Source organism: Ovis aries, chromosome 13 (genome assembly GCF_016772045.2).
Source record: "Ovis aries strain OAR_USU_Benz2616 breed Rambouillet chromosome 13, ARS-UI_Ramb_v3.0, whole genome shotgun sequence".
Lineage (NCBI taxonomy): Eukaryota > Metazoa > Chordata > Mammalia > Artiodactyla > Bovidae > Ovis > Ovis aries.
Window position 1 is genome coordinate 78,468,754 of NC_056066.1, and position 22,181 is coordinate 78,490,934.

The following is a 22,181-nucleotide window of genomic DNA, read 5'->3' on the forward strand; positions in this document are numbered from 1 at the left end:
ACCCCTACCGTCTCCCACCCCTCCTGCGGCAGCGAGAGACACGTTCAAACAGCTCTGCCTTCCTCCCTACCCACCCCGTTGCCAGCCAGGCCAGTTTCCGGGTGGTGGGCGGAGGGCAGGGTGCCATCCCAGTGCGGTCCAGTTTTCCCAGGCAGGGTGAGAAGGGCAGGGTTGGTTTGTTTTTTTTTTTTTTTTTCGCTCCTGGAATGTAGCACCCAGCCCGCCAGGGCCTCCTGCCCAGTAAGAGAGGGCTGAACACTGATAAAGCCTTGTGGACTGTTGAGGAAACTGCTTCCTAGAGAAAAATCCAAATTTCTCCTCTTCAGTTTCCCAGGATGTGGTGAGCCCCAGCCTGCTGGGATGGCAGGGCAGGCTTCCAGAACCTTCTATCCTGGCCACACAGAAACCAAGAGACTGGAGCAAAAAAGCTAACCCCCTGAGGAGCTCTGGGGATTGGCTGAAAATTGTAGGGGAAGTGGAGCCCACGCTACCATGTTCAGAGGCATTTCTTCCTTGTCCCTTCTGTTGGTCAGCTGTCAGTGAGTTACTTAAATATAGACCATGCCCACCCCCGCTCACCATCCAGTGGCTTCCAACCACCGGCACCTGTGTCTCTGTGCTGAGGGTTCTCTCCAGCCACCAGAGCACGTTAAGCCCCTGCCGGGCCGGAAGTGCTCAAGAGTTCATGCCCTGGTGGCAACCCTCAACCAGTGGTGGATAAAAACCCACTTCCTCTCTCCCAGGTAGGACTGCTTCAGCGAGATGTTCTCTGCTGATCCCAGTGCTCCCCAGCAGGAGTGAGCCCCAGCTGGCCACAGCAGTGACCTGCTCAAAAACGTATCCCAGACCGACTGCCTTCGCTCCCATTTGGTGTCCCCACTTCCTTACTTCCTAGGATTACCTCCCAAATACACGACTTGCATTCCTGTCTCAGTATCTGCTTCTGGGGGCACCCAACCTGAGACCTGCGCTTACTATGAGTCAGACAGATATTCGGGGATCAGAGGGGACGTGGTGGACCCCTGCGAGGTGCTCACCGTCAAAAGCAAGGTACCACTCCAAAAGTCACACAAAAGCAGAACTGCAAAGGGTGAAGAGGGCTGAGACTGCGCAGAAGTACAGAACCGGTTAAAACCCTCTGACAGCTGCCCTCTGCTCCCAGGTCAGGATCCAGAGTCTGTATGACAGTCTTTAGGTCCTGCACAGCCTGCCACCACCTGACCTTTCTAGGCGCACCTCTTCGCCCTGGGCGGCAGCCACAGGGGCTTCCTGGCTGCTTCTCAGTTGCGCTGGTTATGCTCCTGCCTCAATGCCTTTGCCGCCCCCCTCTCCTGGGTATGCTTTACCCAGATCTTTCCATGACCAGCTCCTTCTTCTTGATTCAAATGTTGATTCAAACATCACCTCCTCAGGCCCCACCAGTCACCCTCTTATCACGAGACCCTGTTCATTTACTTCATGTCATGTATTTGTCTGATGTTCTCTTATCTGTTTGCCTGTTTATTGAATGATCCCCAAACGTGAGCTCCATGAAAGCAGTGACTGTATCCTCGGTGCCTGGAACAAATCCTAGAGCAGAATGTGTGCTCTATGGATGTTTGGTGGAGAAGCGGTTGAATGTTTAAGTGAAAGAAGGAAATAATGAGTGAATGATTGAATGATGTAAGGATGCTGACAGGGTTGGGGAGGTACTGAATCTTGTCTGGAAAATCAGGGAAGACTTCCCTGAGGAGGTGATATAGAAGCTGAGATGCAAATGTGCTGTGCTTAATTGCTCAGTCATGTCCGACTCTTTGCAAACCCATGGACTGTAGACCGCCAGGCTTCTCTGTCCATGGGGATTCTCCAGGCAAGAATACTGGTGTGGGTTGCCATGCCCTCCTCCAGGGGATCTTCCCAACCCAGGGACTGAATCCAGCTCTCCTGCATTGCAGGCAGATTCTTTACCATCTGAGCCACCAGGGAAGCCCAAGAACACTGGCATGAGTAGCTTATCCCTCCTCCAGGTGAATCTTCCCAACCCAGGAATCGAACCAGTGTCTCCTGCATTGCAGGCAGATTCTTTACCAGCTGAGCTACCAGGGTGATGCAAATAGGGATGGGACACTAACTGAGCCAAAGGTGTGGAAGGACTGCCTAGACAGGAGAGAGACAAGCAAATGCCCAGAGGTCACACCTAGGCTGTGCTGGAGGACAAACCAGCTGTAGCTCAAGGCTTCTCTTTGTTTCGGTTGAGGCACGATTGACGTATAGCATTATATTAGTTACAGGCATAGAATATAACAATTTGATATCTGCTTATATTGTGAAATGATAGTCAGAATAAGCCTAGTTAATGTCTGTCACCATACAGAGCTACACACATTTTTTGTCATGATGAGAACGTTTAAGTTCTGCTCAGTCAGCAACTTTCAGATATGCAGTACAGTATTATCAATTACAGCTGCCGGGCTGTATGGCACAGCCTGATGACGTGTCTGTGTTTTAACTGGAAATGTGTACCTTTGGATCCTCTTTGCCTATTTAGCCCCCGCTTCCCACACCTCTGACAACCACCAATCTGTTCTTTGTACCTATGAGCTAAGTTGTTTTTGTTTTAGATTCCATATATAAGCGAGATCATATGATGTTTGTCTTTCTCTGTCTGACATTTCACTTAGCATAATGCCCTCAGTTTCCATCCATGTTGTCACAAATGAGATTTCATTCTTTTTTATGGCTGAATAAAAGGAAATTATATATATACTATTATATATAACACAATGTTTTAATATTATATATAATTATATATTTATATGATTTTATATAGTATATAAAATACATTAATATATCACATTATACAGTTACAATATTTTCTATAATAACAATAATAATATAGCAATATATAATATAATTGTATGTAATCATATCATTTATATATTATATTGTATGTACTACACAATTATTATGTATCCAATATTATCTGTATATATCACACTCAACATTTTCTTTTTTGTTCATCTCTTGATGGACACTCACGTTATTTCCATGGCTTGGCTATTGGAGATAAAAATGCAGTGGACGTGCGGGTCTATATAGCTTCTTTTTGGAATTCGTGTCTTTCAGGTTTGCCTATCATTTTTTTAAAAAGGTTATTGAAGTATAGTGGACTTAAGATATTACACTAGTTTTAAGTGTATCACATAGTGATCCAAAATTTTTATATGTCGCCAAGTGGCCACCATGGTAAGTCTAGTTGCCATCTGTCACCGTGCCAAGTCATTGCAATATTGTGGCCTACATTCCCCGTACCGTGCATCACACCCCCTAATGGCGTATTTCATAGAACCTGGACATCGGCACCTCAGTCTCCCTCACTCACTCCACTCACTGCCCCACACTTCCCCCTTGCAGCCACCGGTGTGGTGCCTGTATCTGAGACTATTTCTGTCTCATCAAGTTTGCTCATTTGCCTAGATTTTTAGATTTCATGTATCAGTGATGTTGAGTGGTGTTTGCCATTCTCTGACTTATTTCACCTTCTAGGTTCATCCATGTTGTCACAAATGGCAAAATTTCATTTTTATCACTGAGTAATATTCCATTGAGTATGTGTGTGTGTGTATGCAAACGATATATCTGATAAGGGGTTAAGATCACAAATATGCAAAGAATTCATACAACTCAACATCAAAAGAGCAAACCAATTAAAAAAATGGGCAGAGGATCTGAATAGACAATTTTCCAAAGAAGACATACAGATGGCCGGCAGATTCTGAATGAAGTATCTGAAGATACTGAACATCACTAATCATCGGGGAAACACAAACAATATATCTGATAAGATATTTGCAAAGATATATTTGCAAGGGGTTAATATATATATACGTGTGTGTGTTATATATATACATATATATACCACCTGTTCTTCACCCACTGATGGACACATAAGTTGCTTCCATACATTGGCTGTTGTGAACATTGCTGCAATAACAAGAGACATGTGTACAGCTGTGTGTGTCGGTTCAGTCATGTCCAATTCTTCGTGACCCCATGGACTAGCCCGCCAGACGCCTCTGTCCACGGAATCCTTCAGGCAAGAATATTGGAGTGGGTTGCCATGCCTTCCTCCAGGAGATCTTCCAGACCCAGGGACTGAACCCAGGTGTCCCGCATTGCAGGCAGATTCTTTACTGTGTGAGTTAACCAGGAAGCCCTGTTAAGGGGCATATATCTTCTCAAATAAGTGCTTTTGTCTTCTTCAGAAAAGTACGCAGAAGTGGAATTGCTAGATCATATGGTCGTTCTGTCTGTGACGTTTTGGGGACCCTCCATACTGTTTTCCATAGCAGCTGTGCCAATTCTGCACTGCGCTGACCTTTTCTCAACATCCTCACCAGTTCTTGCGCCACATTGTCTTTTTGACGATAGGCACTCTGACAGATGTGAGGTGAAATCTCACTGTAGTTTCCATTTGCCTTTCCCCGATGATTAGTGATGTTCAGTATCTTCCTGTGTCTGCTGGCCATCTGTACGCCCTCTTTGGAAAACTGTCTATTCAGATCCTCTGCCCATTTTTAATTGGTTTGCTCTTTTGATGTTGAGTTGTATGAGTTCTTTGCATATTTGTGATCTTAACCCCTTATCAGGTATACCATTTGCAAATGTCTTCTCGCATTCAGTAGGCTGTCTTTTCATTTTGTTGATGGTTTCCTTTGCTCTGCAAAAGTTTTTTTTTTAGTTTGATGTAGTTCCGTGTGTTTATTTTTGCTTTCGTCGCCCTCTGTGCCTAGAGCAGGGCTTGGTACATAGTAGCTGCTCAATAGAGTCTGTTCAACTGAATGCATACAGAGCACTAAGAGTTATGTTCACATGTAGTCTCAACAGAGGCAAAAAGTACTTAGCGATTACCATGGTTTATGGCCCTTCAAAGACACATAGATTATCTGTCTATTAAAACAGATATACAGATTATCTGTGTATTAAAACTTCACGGAGGATGGGCAACTAGGAAAAAAAGTGTCTAAAAAGGCTCCTAGAGCAGGAGGAACATTGAGTAACCCTGTTTTAGAGGGAAGATAGGACTACTGGAACACATAGTAAAGACCCTTAAACCAGCCTGGGAGATCACAGAATGCTTCCTGGAGGAGGAGGCATTTCAATTCATTCTTAAAAGATATGGAAAAGTCAGCTGAATGAGGGGCCAACAAACCTTTTCTATAAGGAGCCAGATAATATGTGTTTAGATCCACAGGTCTTTGCACTGGGGACGCAGCAGTGAACATAATCACTTCCGTGTCCCCAGGGCCTAAAGCCCAGCCAGACATATAGTTTTCGTTAAAGAAATGTGTTTGAAAAATGAATGGATAGATGACCGGATGGATGGATGGATGGATGGATGAGTTGGGAGAAAAACACAAGACACCCAGATAAATAAATAAGCAACTACATACAGCTTCCTCACTAGCTGTGAGACCTCGGAGAAGTTACCTAACCTCTCTGTGCCCCAGGAGGTTGACACAGTCGGTCCTTTACACGGAGGGTTCCGCATCTGTGGATTCAACCCACTGAGGATCGAAACTATCTGGAAAAAACAATTTCAGAAAGTTTCAAAAAGCAAAACTTGACTTTGCCATATGCCAGCAATGATTAACATAACATTTACATTGTATTAGGTATTTAAAGAACTCTAGAGATGACGTAAAGTGGGCTATATGCAAATACCCTGACATTTTCCACAGAGGACGTGAGCATCCGTAGATTTCCTTATCTGTAGGGGTCTTGGAAACAATGCCTTGTGGATACTGAGCGTGTGTGCGCGTGTGCGTACTCAGTTGCTTCAGTCGTGTCTGACTCTTCGTGGCATCAGGGACCATAGCCCGCCAGGCTCCTCTGTCCATGGGATTCTCCAGGAAAGAAGACTGGAGTGGATGGCCATGCCCTCTCCAAGGGGTCTTCCTGACCCAGGGATCGAACCTGCGTCTCTTATGTCTCCTGCATTGACAGGTGGGTTCTTTACCACCAGCTGGGAAGCCCGTGGCTGCTGAGAGATGACTGTAAGAGCAAAATGCAAGACCAGCCTGTAGTGGCCGCTCTATGAATGTAGCTGCTGGTATTGAGTCAATATGCTATTAAACAAATACACAATTTAAAGCAACTGATCAGTGCGACATCGAAAACAGCAGGTACAGGAGAGAGAGAGAGAAGAGGGGGGCTACCTTGAATCAAGCAGTCTGAGTCAAGTCTGTTCTGGCCACATCCTGTGAGTATATCCTAGAATTAGTAGTGTTTGCAGCCCTGATGCCCTGGGGCCCCACAAGAGAGTTTATTAGGAGTACAGGAAGGTGTCTTCTCTAATTAGAGTTTGCATGTAAAGTGCTTTGAAATCTGAGGATTAAAGGGGGAGAAGAGGTGAGGCTCTGGTCACGGGGCCAGAGCACCCCACTGGGAACCCATCCATGAACCCTGAGAACTAGACTCAGCTCTGGCAGCCTTGTCTGGACTGGGGCCCTTCTCTCCTCTGAAGTGGAGGTTAGGGGCAGTGGAAAGTACACCCTCTTAAGGTGTGGAGCCCAGGGAGGCGGGGGAGGGCAGAGGTGTTGGGGCTGCACTGAGATGATGTGCTTAAAGCAAAGGGCCCAGCCTGAGACAGGGGGTGCTGAGTCCCAATTCGCTGTTTCCAGTCTTGCTCCATTCCTGCTGCTTCCTGCTGTCATTGTTCCCTGCCACTTTCTAGCTGGGTGACCCTGAGAGAGTTGCTCACCTCCTCTGAGACTGTTTTCTGAGCCTCAGTTTTCTCATCTTTAAAATGGGGTGATTACAGTAGAGCCACGCTAGTTGCAGGTGGAGCGTGTGGCCCAGAGCAGAGATAAGGACACCTCTCTCGCTGGATGCTCAGGGAGCCATTACTTGGTGCTGAGCACCCACCACTTCCTGCACATTCCGTGAGTTAATTCATCTGACCCTGATCTTCCAGACAAGAACTTCAGGGTCACTGGAGACAGCCGTGTGCTGCCCAGCTCAAGGGGCACCAACCGCACAGAGCATGGGAAGAACAGCACCTCTGGCGCTCTAGTGCACAGAGAGGAGAAGCTACTTTCTCAAGGGCACACAGCTAGTACATGGCAAGACCAGGAGCAGACCCCAGGCAGCCTGGCTCCTAACCCTGGATCAACTTTGCCCTCATCAAGATGGTTGTTGTAATGGAGAGTTTCTGGGAGGCAGAGAAATTTTCCCTTTGACCAGCCAAGCAGGCAACAAGCCTCCCTTCACTGTTCTCTTACATCCCCCTACCCTCAACGCCTGTATGTGTCTGGGAATTTTTGATGTTTTTACCGTCTTCAGATTTTATAAAAGCGGTACATCTGCGTCTTGGCTTGTACCCTCTGCAGTCCATGCGAGCCTGTGAAAATGCCAGAACATCCAGCCTCAGAGATGGGCACCGACTGTGTCTCTTCCTATTCTTCATCACATTCTCAAGGCCATCACTTTACAGACGGGCTGAGACCAAGGTGATTCCAAGGTCACACAGCTCGGAAGCGGCTGAGCAGACTAGGGCTTTTGAACTCCAACTTCGCCCTTCTTCATCCCCATATCTGAGTTCTCAGACTAGTGGCCCACGAGCCCAATGCAGCCTGCAGCCTATTTGATTTGGCCTGCATGATATTTTCATAAAATTAGAATTTATCATCAGCATTTAAAGAAAGGGATATTTCCAGGAATAATATGCAAAATATTTAACCAGGCTGACCTGGGCATCTACCATTCAGAGTGGACGCTGGCAGTCCAGCCAAAACCTTGGGTATTGCAAGAAAATGCAATAAGATAATCAAAAGGTCTAGAAAAGACCAACCTTATGGAGACTTTAAAAAGATCAGGAATTGCTGGGGCTTAGTAGGGAGGGAGAGATGACTGAGCGAAGCAGAGAAGATTTGTAGGGCAGTAAAAGGATTCTGTACTGTTCTTTGACAGTAGAGACACGTGCCAGGACACATTTGTCCAAACCCATAGAAGGCACAGCACCGAGGCTGAGCCCTGATGTGAATACAGACTCGGACTGGGTCCCTAATGATGTGTCCGCTAGGCTCATTGATTGCAGCAGGCGCACCACTCTGGCAGGGGGCGGGTGGGGGTTGTTGGTAGGTGGTGAGGCTGAGAGTGGGACAGGGTGGGAGCAGGGAGATACGGGAACTCTCTGTACTTTCTGCTCGATTTTGCTGTGAGCCTCTAAAACAGTCTACTGAAAAATAAGGTCTGGCTACACCACTCACACATTTTTCATGGAGCCACAGTGGGAGGCAGCTGAGTCCTCGAGACCCCCTTAGGTGGAGCGTGTGTCCCTGAGTGTGCTAGGCTCCAAGTCTGTCTGCTCCAGCATCACCTGCCCAGGCCCTGCGTGTGGTTCAGGCACAGAGAGGATTCTTTGGAAGTTCTCAACGCGAAAGAGAACTGGATGAGAGTGTGCCCTGCCGAAGCCAGCCAGTAAGGGCAGGAAAAATGCCTAGTGATATCTGCCTTTATCAGCCGCTGCGCTGGGCTAAAGCCTCCTGGGCATTTTCCACAGGGCAGAGTGAGCCACTCTTGATTCAGCCTTCATCTGCCTGGGCCTGTGGTGGGCGGGGGCCCACAGGGGACTCTGCCCTGTGAGGCAGCCTTGCTGTGCGCTGCAGCAGGCAGAATCAGGGTTCTGAAGATTGAAATGATGCCAGTCCGGGAGAATAGAGCAAAAATGGGCCGGACGTGGAAAATCAGAAATGATCTCTAAGAGCACTTGAATCCTGATAAATCAGATGGATTTTTCTTCTAGTAGTTTACTTCGTATAATCACTTATTCATTTAACAAACGTTTATGGAGTACTAAGCACATACAAAAGAGGCCTTGGAACCGGGATCGTTGGGGGTGGGGGAGGGCGTTCAATAGCCAACTGTTGTTTGTACCCGACCACTGTCCATCCCCCTCCCCTCTTCTGGGAACCACTCCTTCCCCATTGTCAGTCCACGTGGCTCAAGGGAAATGGGCTGTCTCCCCAACAAGAGCAACAGGTGTATTAGGCCTGGGCAATGAGCATATTCCACCCCATTCCTAAGGACTGGTTCTGGGATGGGAATGGGACCCAAGCCAGGCCAACTCGAGTCAACCCCAGACTGATGCTGGGAAAATGTAGGAAAGTCAGCTTTTATCCACTTGGCATGCTGACCTGGCAGAGTGGCAGCCTGCGTTCCTGGGGCTACAGGGTGAGCATAACTGACACAGAAGGAAAGAGAGCTGAGAGCTGGAAGGGGCATGGCTCCTAAAGAGCAGGCACGCATCTGCATCCAGCCACTCTTGAAGCTGAACCCATCTCAAGAATTTTAATTTGCATAAAGTGAAAATGAAGTCGCTCAGTCGTGTCCGACTCTTTGCTACCCTATGGACTGTAGCCTACCAGGCTTCTCTGTCCATGGGACTTACCAGGCAAGAGTACTGGAGTGGGTTGCCATTTCCTTCTCCAGAGAATCTTCCTGACCCATGGATCAAACCCAGATCTCCAGCATTGTAGGCAGACCTTGTATCGTCTGAGTCACGAGGGAAGTCCCATTTGCATAAACCTATACATTCTCACACACACACACTCACTCACTTTCTTCTTAAACTCTTTTGAGCTGGGTTTGTTTCTGTCATTGTCAACCCAAAGACCTGGACTATATACCAGTGGGTAAATGGGTAATTCACACAGGGTCTGACAAACCGTACAGAACCTGCTATGAGATTATCAGGACCAGATGTAAAATGAAAACGCAGGCACTTGTTCTGAAATCAGTAAGGATTTCAAAATGGCAGCTGCAGAGCTGTAAACCCAGTTTGGGTCCAAAGGCGGAGCCCTTTGGTGAATGGGGTGCGGTGTGACTGCAGAGGGCCCTGAAGCCCTGGGGAGGAGCCGGATCTCATATTCCATCCTGTTGGAGACGTGAAGTCTCAGACATGCAGGGACTTTCCCACGGTCCCACAAAGAGCCAGTGTCGGAGGGAGGTTTCGAATCCAGGTCGTGTTCTCTCAGCTTCCACTGTCGCTGGAAGGGCCGTAGGAGGATAACAGTGTCTCTGGACGCCTGAGACTTTCGGGGCCAGGATCAGGGGTTTGCAGCCCTGAGACCCTGTGCTCAGCAAACCCATGTGCATTCTCTTCTTTTCACCTTCACAACAGTGACCAGGCCCTCACTTTCCCAGCATCCTTGGCAGCTGGCTCAGGCATGTGATCCATCACGTGACCAGATCTGTCAAAAGAAATGTAAGGGGAGTTGCTGGCATGCAGGGAAATCTTTCACTTTGGGGCAAAGGGGACAGAGTGGACAGCACTGCCTCTCTTCTTATCGTTAGAAGGACTGAGCATCTCTCCTGAAACCATGATGGGGAAGCCAAGAGAACTGCAGGGATGCCAGCAAGAGCCCCAATTCTCTTGAGCCACTAAGTCAAGACAAACAACGATCTCCCTCTGAACTTCTTATTATGGGGAAAAATAAACCCTTGCATTCCCACCTCCTTGCTGCCAAGTGCATTTCTATCTGTCATAAGATCTTAGGTTGCTCTGGAGCCCCACGATACACAGGGAGATACTGAGGTCTGGAACTGAGGAGAAACTTCCTTGGGTCACACGCTGGAGTCACGAGTTTACTGACTCACCATCTAATGTTCCTTCAGCTCATGCTATACCTCCCGGTCCATTTCCTTTCATTCAGCCTGCTATAGACACGGCCAACAGCTGCTCTGTAAACCAAACATAAGGCAGTGACGACCTTGCCCCTGAATCTTTCCAGTCTCTTACGTAAATAGCCCCCAGGCCACTGCCTCCAAGCCGTTGGACCCAGGACAGCTTCCCACATCCTTTAAAAAGATGAGATGACCAAACGTAGAATCTGTGCTCCTGGAAAGTGTGAGTCACAAATCCTGAACCAGAAAGTTCACAGCCAGGAATCTGCCTATCACCCTGGTAGTCTAGACCCCAAGGCTTCCACTAAGCTTGTCCCATGAAGAACTGACTCATCTGCAGCTTGCGGTCAGTTCTGACACTCAGATCAACTTCTTCTCTGCTTGTGCTAGGCTGGTGGTCTTTAGTTAGGTGCTGTGAACCTCCTGTCTCTGCCCCACCTTCTTAGAGGAGAATATGAATACTAAAGAAATAATACTGATTCTAATACCAACAGTACTTTCATATTCCCAGTGCTTTAAGCGAATTTTAATTTTTTTTCTCAAAAGTCACTGCAAAAGATAAATATTTTATGATCAGAAAAACTAAGGCTTAGAAAAGTTAAGCCACTTGCCAGGATAGCAGAGTACTTGGTAGAGCTGGAATATGGCCCTGAATCTGTTGGCTGTTGGAGTCCAGCTCTAAAGGACAAAGCCAATTGGATCCTTTAAGATAGTTTTCAGAGGCTCCACAATAGCAATTTAGGTAATAACAGCACTTATTGTTTTCTGAAAGACTTCTGGAGACTGGAGACCCTAGGGAGTATTTGGAATCTCAGGGAGATCATAAAGGACCAATGCTCCTTGCCCTCACCTGCAAGTCAGCAACTCGTCCTTAGGCTGTTCACCTAATGTCACAAGATGGTTGCCACAGCTCACTCATCACCTCTTCACACAAATACATCCAAATCAGGAAAGGAAGAAAAGAGGCAAACAGATCTCGCCTCATATGCCTCTTTCTTATCAGAGAGGAAATCCTTTCCCAGAAGCCCCCAGCAGAGTTTCCCTTTGGCCAGAACTGGGTCAAATGACTACCTCTAGACCGATCACAGGTCCAGGAGAATAGGATGGTGATAATTGGTTTAAATCAAATGTGGTTTACTTCCCAGGCCTGGGTACATGACCAGCAGAACAAAGACAGGGTCCCGTCAGCAGAAAGGAAGGGAGAAATGGCAATTGGCATGGTAACCACCAGTGTCTGACACCCCAGCATTTTTAAATGTTTAGCACAAGCACCACTGTTGGTTTTCAAGATTATTGTAGGTGGTACGTGGATAAAGTTGTGCTTTCAAAAAAATTTTAGTATTTGTTGCGGATTTATATGCATTTGAAAAAGCACGCATATTACTAACTCATCAGAACCACGAATTCACGGGTATTTTTCCTCCAGATGAAACAATCATATTTAAGGTTTTTACAAAATTATGTAACTTAAAGAAAAATATTGTTAATAAAAATTCGTTTACTTCAAGATTTGGCAATTGTGAGGGTAGGAAACACTGTTTTCTGTTACTCTGACTGGCATTTTTTCCAGCTTCTCAGAGGCCTTCTGCCTTCGACCTCCTTCTTGAGGAAAATAAACATCCACAAAGATTTCTGCATCATCTGCAAATATGATTCAAATAAAGCTTCGAGCTCAAATATAATCCAGGCTCCCTAAGCCAGGAGGAGCAGGCCTCTCGACTTCAGTCCTTTCCTGGTATTTCACCTCTGTTTTAGGAGTTTTACAGTTTTACTGGGTCTGCCCCTCCCGTTGTAAGCTGCCGCAAATCCCATTTCTCAAAGAACAAGATATAAATTATAAACAGAGAGACAACTTGGGATTTCTTGTACTTGTCAGGAATTTTCAAACTGTCCCGAGACATGGACTTTTTTCATTTAGACAAGAATTTCAGGGGTCTGTCCTAAGCACTGGGTCAATGATGGCCCAGCGATGCCATGAGAGATGCTAGAGCCTTTGTTAAAAGGAATGAGGTCGATCAACGCAGAGCGTCCCCGACTTACAATAAGTTTATGTCCCAGTGAATGCATCGTAAGCTGAAAACATTTAAGTTAAAAATGCACTGAAGGAAATTCCCTCCAGTGGCTAGGATCCAGTCCCTGGTCAGATCCCATAAGCTATGCAGTCAGCCTTGGAAAAAAGAAACAGAAGAAAATACATTTAATGCACCTAACCTATTATCACAGCTTAACCTTGTCTACCTTAAGCGTGCTCAGATCACTTACATTAGCCTAGAGTTGGGCAAACTCAATTAACACAAAGCCTATTTAACAACAGAATGTTGAATGTCGCATGTCACCTATTGATACCGCGCTGACGGGGAAGAACAGGATGGATGTCTGGATCCAGAACGGCTGTCAGTGTATCAGCTGTTCACTCTAGTGACCACGGGGCCGACTGGGAGCTATGGCTCACTGTGCTGCCCGGCATCACGAGAGAGGACTGGATCGCATATCGTGCGCCTGGAAAAAGATCAAAACTCAAAATCAGAATTACCGTTTCGACTGAACGCATATCACTTTTACACTATCGTAAAATCAAAAAGCCGTAAGTTAAACAGAGTCAGGAACCCTCTGCATGTGCTGAGAGCAGAAGGCGTCCAGGAGCTCTGGTCACGTGAAAAAAAAAAAAAACGGGTGCAACACGAAGCGGGTGAGCACACAGTCTCTGTAGAGGGCCACGTAGTAAGCACTCGGGGCTCTGAGGGCTGCACAGCCCTTGCTGCAAGTCCTCGAGGACGCCGTCTGAGCGTGAAAGCAGCCACAAGGGCACGCAGACACACAGACAGGACAGTGTCCCAGTACAACCTTACTCGTGGATGCTTTGAATTTCGTATCGTTTTCATGGGCCATAAAGTATTATCTTTCTTTTGATTTGTTTTCAACCATTTAAAAATGTAAGAGAATGTAAAAACCACTCTTAGCTTGCAGGCTGTACAAAAACAGGCAGCAGAATAGATCTGTCCTGAGAAAACTGTCATTGGCCGATGCCTTGTATAAACCACTGGTACAAAGAGAAATGTTAGGCAAACATGGGAAACGGAGGAAGAAACACTACATTACATATATGGATGGATGTGTATGTGTGTGATATGCTATATAGCTGGAAAGAGGGAGAGAGTGAGAGAGATTCGTATGCACAGTTAAAAGCACACACAAGAAACGGGCAACAGTTGGAGCTTCTGGAGACAGGAGCTGGGAAAGATCAGGCGAAGGCAGAAGGAAGACAGTTTGCCCCACAAACCTCGTACCCTGTGTGAATTTTTCTCCGTGTGCTCATGTTACTTTCACAAAGCAGGAGACATTGGCTGAAGCAAAAAGGATTCCTCTGCCCCGTCAATAAGAATGAGACAATGATAGGAATAAACGTGTGCGCAGCCATGCCACAACTCCAGGGGGCGCTGTGCGTGGGGTTATTTATAGCCTGGAGCTCCTGGAGTTGTTCAGGCTCCACCCTGTTGGCAACAAAATTAACACCAAGACTTTGTATGAAGTGAAATTAATAAGTAAATATTGAGGGAATCCGGTGAGGAGGGAAGTTGTGGGAGGAACAGTAAAATCTCGCTATTTCCGTTTTAGGCTGTTCCTTATCTGGGTCACAGCAAAACCAATGTTCTGCCAATATTTACTTTTGATCTTTGCTCCAGCGTGGCGGAAAGATGCCCGGGCACAGCATAAATGTGAGGGCGGAATTGAGAGTTATGAGAAGGGAAAGGAACTCACCCTAAAATAAAATTGTTTCAAGAACCTAAATAAGAAAATGCCATTCGTTTCACAGAAACACTCAAAGGCCAAGTTTACTTCTTCAGCTGCCGCTCTCAGAAGTCCTGTCAGCTTTCCCAGAAATCTGGGGTTCTGCGAAACCCCTTTGGATGCATTTGTGACTTAAGTCAGAGGTCACACATGGCAGCTTCCCACCTAGAGAGGGGTGGTCCCGGATGGCTCAGCGGTAAAGAATCCACCTGCAAGGCAGGAGCCTCAGGAGATGTGAGTTCAGTCTCTGAGTCAGGAAGATCCCCTGGAGGAAGAAACGGCAATCCACTCCAGTATTCTTGCCTGAAAAATCCCACGGACAGAGGAGCCTGGCGGGCTATAGTCCGAGGGGTCACAAAGAGTTCGACGTGACCAAGCGAGTAAGCACTCTTGCATGCACACACCTGATTTTTGATCAGCAGCCATTCAATGGTTTCAAATCAAGACATTTCACATAAATACAGAAGTTTCTGGCTTCCCTCGAAACACTCGGCGCTTGGCCACACTGAGTCCATATCTGCACGTGGAAACGTTGGGCTGTACAGAGCCGAGTGTTGGCTGCACCTTGCGGATGCGACCGGGGTTGCCGGTGTGCCAGTCTCCACCGCTCCCTGCCACCCTGCGTCGGCACTGCCTCACTCGCTGCTTGTTTTCACTTTATTCACGCGAGCAGTGTTTACTGAGCGCTCACCAGGCACCAGGCCCTGGGATTATAGCTGTGAACGAAACAGAAGAACGTCCCCCACTTCGCAGAACTTCTGTTCCAGCGGGGAACACAGATGATGAGCAGAAAAGGGAGTTAAAAACACACGAAATGCCAGGGAAAATAATGCAGCCAAAGTGGATACGGACTGCGAGGCTGAGGCTGAGGCAGGCCCCGCTGAGAAGGTGGTATTTGAGGAAGCACCTGAAGCAGGGAACGGACCTCGAAGGTATCCGTGGAAAGGGTGCTCCAGCCGGAAAGACCAGTGAGTGCCAAGGCCCCGAGGCAGGACCATTCCTTGGGCGCCTGAGGAGCGGTGAGGAGGCCGGCGCCTCTGGAGGGTGAGGGGGCCAGAGGGAGGGGTGAGGTCAGGGAGGCGTCAGGGTACAGACCTTGGAGGGCTTTACGGGATCTGCGGCTTTTCCTCTGCCTGAGGTGGGAGCCATGAAAGGTTCTGGGCAGAAGAGGGACATGGTTGGACTTAGACTTTGATAGATGCCCCTCTGGCTGCATGAGGGGACTGTGTACACGCGTGCGTGGGAGGAGGGTGGGGTGGAGCCCAGGCGTGGACGCAGTGAAGACCCACTGCCGTAGTCCAGGCACAAGGTGAGGGCCAGATCAGGGTGCTGGCACAGAGGTGGGGGAAGAGCCTGGGTTCAGGTCATAATTACTGTATGTCCAGGCTCTTCTGGGCACGTATGAGAAACTTTCCTCACTCACCCTGATCCAGCCGCATTGTCCTTGCACAATGCAGCCTGTATCTTTAATCCCCCAAAGATCTTAGGAGCCCATTTGATCATCAAATAGCCCCATTTTACAGATGATTGGAATATGAGCTCCTGTTCACCCAGTGTATTGTCTACAGAGGTTCACAGCCATGTCTCCCATCCTCATGATTTTCCTTGCTTTTTCTTTGAGAAACAGCTTTACTGAGATATACTTCATACACCACAGAATCGATCCTCTTAAAGTGTACAAACCAGTGGATTTTGGTATATTCAGAGAATTGTACAAAAATCACTACTATTTAGAACATCTTCCTTGCCCCCGGAAGAAACCCTGTCCGTTAGCAGACACTCCCCATTCACCCCGCCCCAGACTCTGGCTATCAGTAACCCACTTTGTCTCTGTGAACGTGCCTCTTCTGGATGTTTCGTATAAATGGAATCGTACAGTCTGTGGGGTTTGGTGCCTGGCTTCTTCCACTTGGCATGCCTGTGTGGTTTCCCCAGGATGTAGCCTGTATCAGCACCGCGTCCCTTTTCAGGGTTGAATAATACTCCACTGAATGGATATGGCACACTTCGTTTATCCATTCATCTGCTGACAGACTTCTCTTTTTGTGTGATGTATGTCTCCACTTCTCTTGAGTATAGATTTTATGTAGGAGAAGAATGACTGGTGAAACTCCATGCTTAACCTTTTGAGGAAGTGCTTTTCCAAACTGTTTTCCAAAATGTCTGCCTCATGCTAAACTCTGACCACCCACGTGTGAGGTTCCAGGTTCTGGATATCCTCCTGAGGCTCTTCTTACAGAGTGACTTTGACTCCCCTCCCATTGAGTAGGGAGGTCTCGCCAACCTCTCCTGTCCCTTCCCCTTGGATCTTGGATGACCTTTACGACTGCATCAACTGACACAACACAGATGATCCTAGGCGACAGCTTAGCCCAGATCATTAACACACCCTGCACTTCCAGCGTGATCTCCTGGAATGCTTGCTCTGGGAGCCCCACCGCCATGTTAAATGGAAGCCCAACCAGCCCACGTGAAGAGACTGCTTGGAGAAGTCAACGCACAGGGTGTTCTCCCGCCAGCCCTGCAGAGGAACCAGCCACCAACCATATGAGTGAGGACTCTTCCCGTGATACCTGTGCCCTCTAGGCACCAAGTCACCCCCACCCCCCGTCTTCAAGTCATCCCAGCTGAGACTGCCAACATCACAGAATGGAGAAATACATCTCTCTGTGTCTTGTCTGAATTCCTGACCCACAGGATCCAAGAGATATAAATGCAAAAGAATAAAAAGACTGTCTTCTGCCACTAAGTCTGGGGGTGTTCGTTATGCAGCAGTAGCAGCCAAACTCCCCAGCTAGCAAGGGGCAAGGTCAGAGTTCAAATCCTAGTCTGTCTGGTGACAGAGTCATTCCCTTATGACCCCACGAGTGCTGCTCCGCCACACCTCCAGCCGTGACGAGGGGGCTCGAGGCTCCATCCCCGGTCCCATTTGACTCGGTGCATCAGGTGACATCCCCTTTCTCGGCCTGACCTTCTGGCAGCAGCATCAACTACGGATGGAAAAGGCTTCCTTTCTGTCCGTCAGATTGTTGCCGCTGCCACGGCTATTATTTAACACACAATATTTCTTATTTTTTCTACACAAATTAGAATAGACAAATAAGGAAAAATAAAATCCACCTGTCATCCCCAGCATGCAGGGAGAATCTCCATGAAACCTTGACTCCAGGGTTGAGTCGCATGATACAGGCATTTAACTGGACAGTTTCGCCATGAACATGGGGCCAAAGTGGGGATAGGAGGCAGACAGACATGACCTAAATAGCTCAGGTGAGCCCAGCAGGCAGATCCTATCTTTTCTTCAGCACATCCTCAAATACGAGGCAGTCCCTCCATCCAGTGGCTATTTCGATTTACAGAGAGTTCATAGTGCACTATGGCTGAGAGAAAATTTAACTTATTTTCTAGAATCATTTTGGCTCCACATAAAAGGTAAACTCTTTTCCCCAACAAAACAGGGATTGCTTTACACGTATTGTTTTGTCCCTGCCTTCTTCACGGAACGACATGCCTTGAACGGCTTCCCACGTAAGCTCCTTCCTCATGGCCTGTTTTTTGGAGGAGGGACGCTTTCGCGTGCTTCATGTGATATCGTGGTCTGGGCAGTAACACAGTGAAAGTCTACTGAAACACCATGAATCTTCCAGTCGTAATGCTGAGTGAAAGAAACCAGACAAGGAAGAGCCCATGCTGTGTGATTCCATTTATATAAAGTCCAGAAGCAGTAAAATTAAGCTCTGGGGTTAGAACTCTGCAGAGGGGTTCGTTAACCATGGGGGGATTTACTGGGAGGAGACATACAGGGGCCTTTGGGGATGTTCTGTTTCATTCTGCAACATTCTGGATGCTGACTCCATGAGTCTGTCCCTCGGTGAGAAGTCTCTGTAGGATGTGCACACTTTTCTGTGCAAAAGGTAACAGAAAACACCAATGTTTTCAGAACATGGCTGTGCCATATGGAAATACATGCTTCATGTTTTTGCTACATGTAGATGTACACAACTCTTTAAAGGATTGGATGTGAAGCTAGGAAACCTGGGCCTGAATCCTGGCTTGGCCGCTGATATCTGTGTCACCTTGAGCAAATTGGGCTTCCCTGGTGGCTCAGACGGTAAAGAATCTGCCTGCAATACAGGAGAGGCAGGTTCGATCCCTGGGTTGGAAAGATCCTCTGGAGAAAGGAATGGCTGCCCACTCCAGTGTTCTTGCCTGGAGAATTCCACAAACAGAAGGAGCCTGGGAGGCTACAGTCCATGGGGTCGCAAAGAGTCAAACACGACTGAGTGACTAACACTTTCACCTTCACTTGGGCAAATAACCTTTCTGAGCCTCAGTTTTCTCATCTGGATTCCAAGTTCACGAGGCCCCCAGGATCAGCCCTTGCCACTCTGTCCAGGGTGGGCCTACCAGCCCTCTTGGGCTCTCTGTCTAAGCACCAGCCACGCTGGCCACTGCTCTGTTTCTCCCACAAGCAAAGCTTAGTGGAGCCACTTAGGGCATTTGCACTAGCTACTCCCGCTCCTTTCCTCTCCCTGATTTTCTTGCGATCGGTGTTTTTTCCTCATTCATGTCTCAGTTCAAGTATCACCTCCTGGAGAGCCCCTTTGCTGACCACTACCCACACCACCCATCATCAGTGCTATTCCCTGGTCTCATTCTCCTCCCAGCCCCTCCACCTGCAATGATCATGCTCGCTTTTTGCATTGCTGTTGTTTGCTCGTTATTTGTTCAGCGCTCCCTCTGGTCCCACAGGCTCCATGAAATCAGGGACTTTTTTTTAATATTTGCTTGTTTGGCTTCCCTGGGTCATAGTCGCAGCAGCGGGATCCTTCATCTTTGCTGCAGCATGCAAGATCTTTAGTTGCAACCTATGAGACCTTAGTTTCCTGACCGTTGAACCCAATCCCCCTGCATTGGAAGCACAGAGTCTTAGCCACTGGACCATCAACAGAAGGTCTTGAAATCAGGGATCTGGCCAGTCTTGCTGATTGCTAACATCCTCACCACCTAAAACAGTAACTATTTGTTGTATGAATGAATCAATCTACCCAGTGATCTGATCCTACTGTATAGAATATTCGAGATGTTCAAGGAGATGACGTCTTGAAAGCACATTTTAAGCATCCAGGTTTATAAAGCACAAGAGAACTTTAAAAGCCCTGGTTGAATATGGTCAGTTACTAGGAGGACTCTAGTTAGGCTTAGGTTTTCCCCCTTAAGCTAGACCTTCAATAATCTGACCTGTGCTAAAAGTCACTTTACCTTTTACAGCCATTTGCCTGGAACAAAATCACTGATGTTCTTATTAGCTCTTATTTAGTTCTTATTTCTAGAATAATACTTTAACATGATATTAAGTCATTCAGAAGGTACCAAGAGGAAAATGAGAAATTTGTCTCCCCCTGACTCCTGATCCAGAAGCAGCTAACACTTCCAGACACCAGGCAATGATTCTAGAAAATTTCCACACATCAACAAGCATGTAGGGAGATATACCCCCACCTTTTCTATTTACACAAAAAGGATCTGATTGATTATTCACAAACCAGCTTTGTATCCCTGCTTTTCCCTTTTTCCACTTTATAATCTATTTCCCTATCGCTGCACAGGAATTGGCTTTGCTCTTTACAGAGACTGTAGAGCGTGTCATGATTTATCCATTCCCCGATCGATGGATGTGGGTGAATTCAGCGTTTGCTACTGAAAACAGTGACTGTCCTCCAACGTACCTCTGGGGGCCCAGAGAGTCACGAGCGTCGTCTCGAGTCTGTTGGAGGAAGCCAAGCACTCTTCCCTCCCCGCCCTCCTCTCCAACCCCCCTCCAAATGCCCTCCCCGGTGTTTGTGTTTTGGCCTTTTAAAGACTTTTTCAAAGTTGACTTTGGCTTCTTGGCCTGAACCCTGAAGTGTTTGAGCTGATAAGATAGTGGGCTTGGTGGAGGGGGTGGGAGCAAATAGTTACCTTGGAGGCCCTCAGCTGAGCAGAGGAGGGGGACGCCGTGCTGGGTCCCAGCCAGGCCGGGGGAGGGAGGGAGATGGGGTGGGGGGGCGGCTGCACGCATGCTGCTCCTCCACCGACTCCTCGCAACCTTCAGATCAGCTCTGAGAGGGCCCCCACCAGGGTCAACCTGTTTACCGGGGCCTCTCGGAAACCAAACAAGACACCGCGGGCAAGTGAGAGCAAAGTCCTGGCGAAGCTCAGGCCTCGGGCCCATCTCCAGAGGCCGTGCACCTGAGGGGCCTGAGGGGCCACAGAGGGGCCCAGTCTCCCCGGCCGCGGCACGGCCCTGACACAGAATCACCCCCGGCTGGCAGCTGTTACCTCATTCCAGGAATCTTACCTGCCCGCACCCGTCTAGGTCCCAGGCCACAGAAGTGAACAAATTAGTCCAGATCCCACCTTCCAGAACCTTCTTCCATCTAGAATAACAGGGAGGTGGCAAACTGTCCAGGAGCTCCCAGAGGGCCTCAGACACCCTGTGGGGACTGAGCAGGGGCCCTGCCTGGCCTAGGGCAGGGAAAGCCTCCCCAGTCACGACACATCCCAGCTGGATGACTCCCTGAGGCTCCCCAGGACTCCCCAAGATTCCCAGGACCCACAGCCCCTGCACGATCTGGCCCCAACCACCTCCCCAACCTCAGCCAGATTCGTTGTCAGCTTGTCAACACCCCATGCTGCTCCTGCCTCAGACCCTCATAAGTGCCGCTCGCTCGGTCTGTAGCACTCTCACCTCCCACTTTCTCAGCCAAAATGATACCTCCTCCTCCAGGAAGCCTTCCATGATGCCCAGAATGGGTCTGGAGCCCCCTCAGGGCTGTCTCATGTTCCTGTATATTCTCTGTCTCAGCTCCAGCTCCTCTGGATTCAGGTCACCATCTGTGGGTGGCCAAAAGGCTTCCCTAGCAGCTCAGATGGCAAAGAATGCAGGAAACCCGGGTTCAATCCCTGGGTCGGGAAGATCCCCTGGAGGAGGGCATGGCAACCCACTCCAGCATTCTTGCCTAGAGAATCCCCATGGGTAAAGGAGACTGGCAGGCTGCAGTCCATGGGGTTGCAGAGCCGAACACGACTGAGCGACTAGACACAAAGTACCCAGCAGAGCCAGAGTCCAGGCTGTGCATCTGACCCGCCGGCATTCACATGCTGGCTCCCCTATTAGCTGTACAACCTCGGGCCTCAGTTTTCTCATCTGGAAAGTGGGCATTATGATGGCACCACCTCACAGGATGGTTGTGAGGAAGAAGCAGTTTAATTGAAAGGCTAAGAGCAGTGTCTGGCACAGAATGTTGCTCAGCATTATTCCATCATTTCTCTCCCACAGACCATAGTAGGTGCTCACTTAACATTTGCTGGATAAATTCATGCAGCCCTTCAAATGTGTTCATGAAGATGAGCAGTGGGGGAAAATGCTTGTGATATAATGGAAAAGCTTTTTAAAGCACAACACTAGATAGTTGAGCAGTATGACTTACAACCCTGCAAACACACACACACACACACACACACACACGCACACACACAAATACCTTAGGTTAGGAGAAAGAGGAAAGAGAAAAAAGGAAACCAGGCTGTTTAGTGTGGCTGCATTAGAAGAATGGGACAAAGAATAATCTTTCTTATTTCTTGTTTGATGTGTTTTTTCCTAATCTTCTTTAATAAGCATGGTTTCAATTTAAAAGGGAAAAAAATAACAACAAATCTAGCAAAGGGGAGCCCGCAAGCCCTTT

General features: G+C 48.0%; 1 long non-coding RNA gene across 1 annotated transcript; it reads right to left on the minus strand.

Moving 5' to 3' along the window:
* Nucleotides 1-8,771: 8,771 nt before the first annotated feature.
* Nucleotides 8,772-13,254, minus strand: LOC121816283 (uncharacterized). Its single transcript, XR_006055796.2, has 3 exons — nucleotides 13,002-13,254; nucleotides 10,639-10,722; nucleotides 8,772-10,232 (listed from the first exon to the last, which is right to left on the minus strand). It is a non-coding gene; the product is annotated as an uncharacterized LOC121816283 (long non-coding RNA).
* Nucleotides 13,255-22,181: the final 8,927 nt, after the last annotated feature.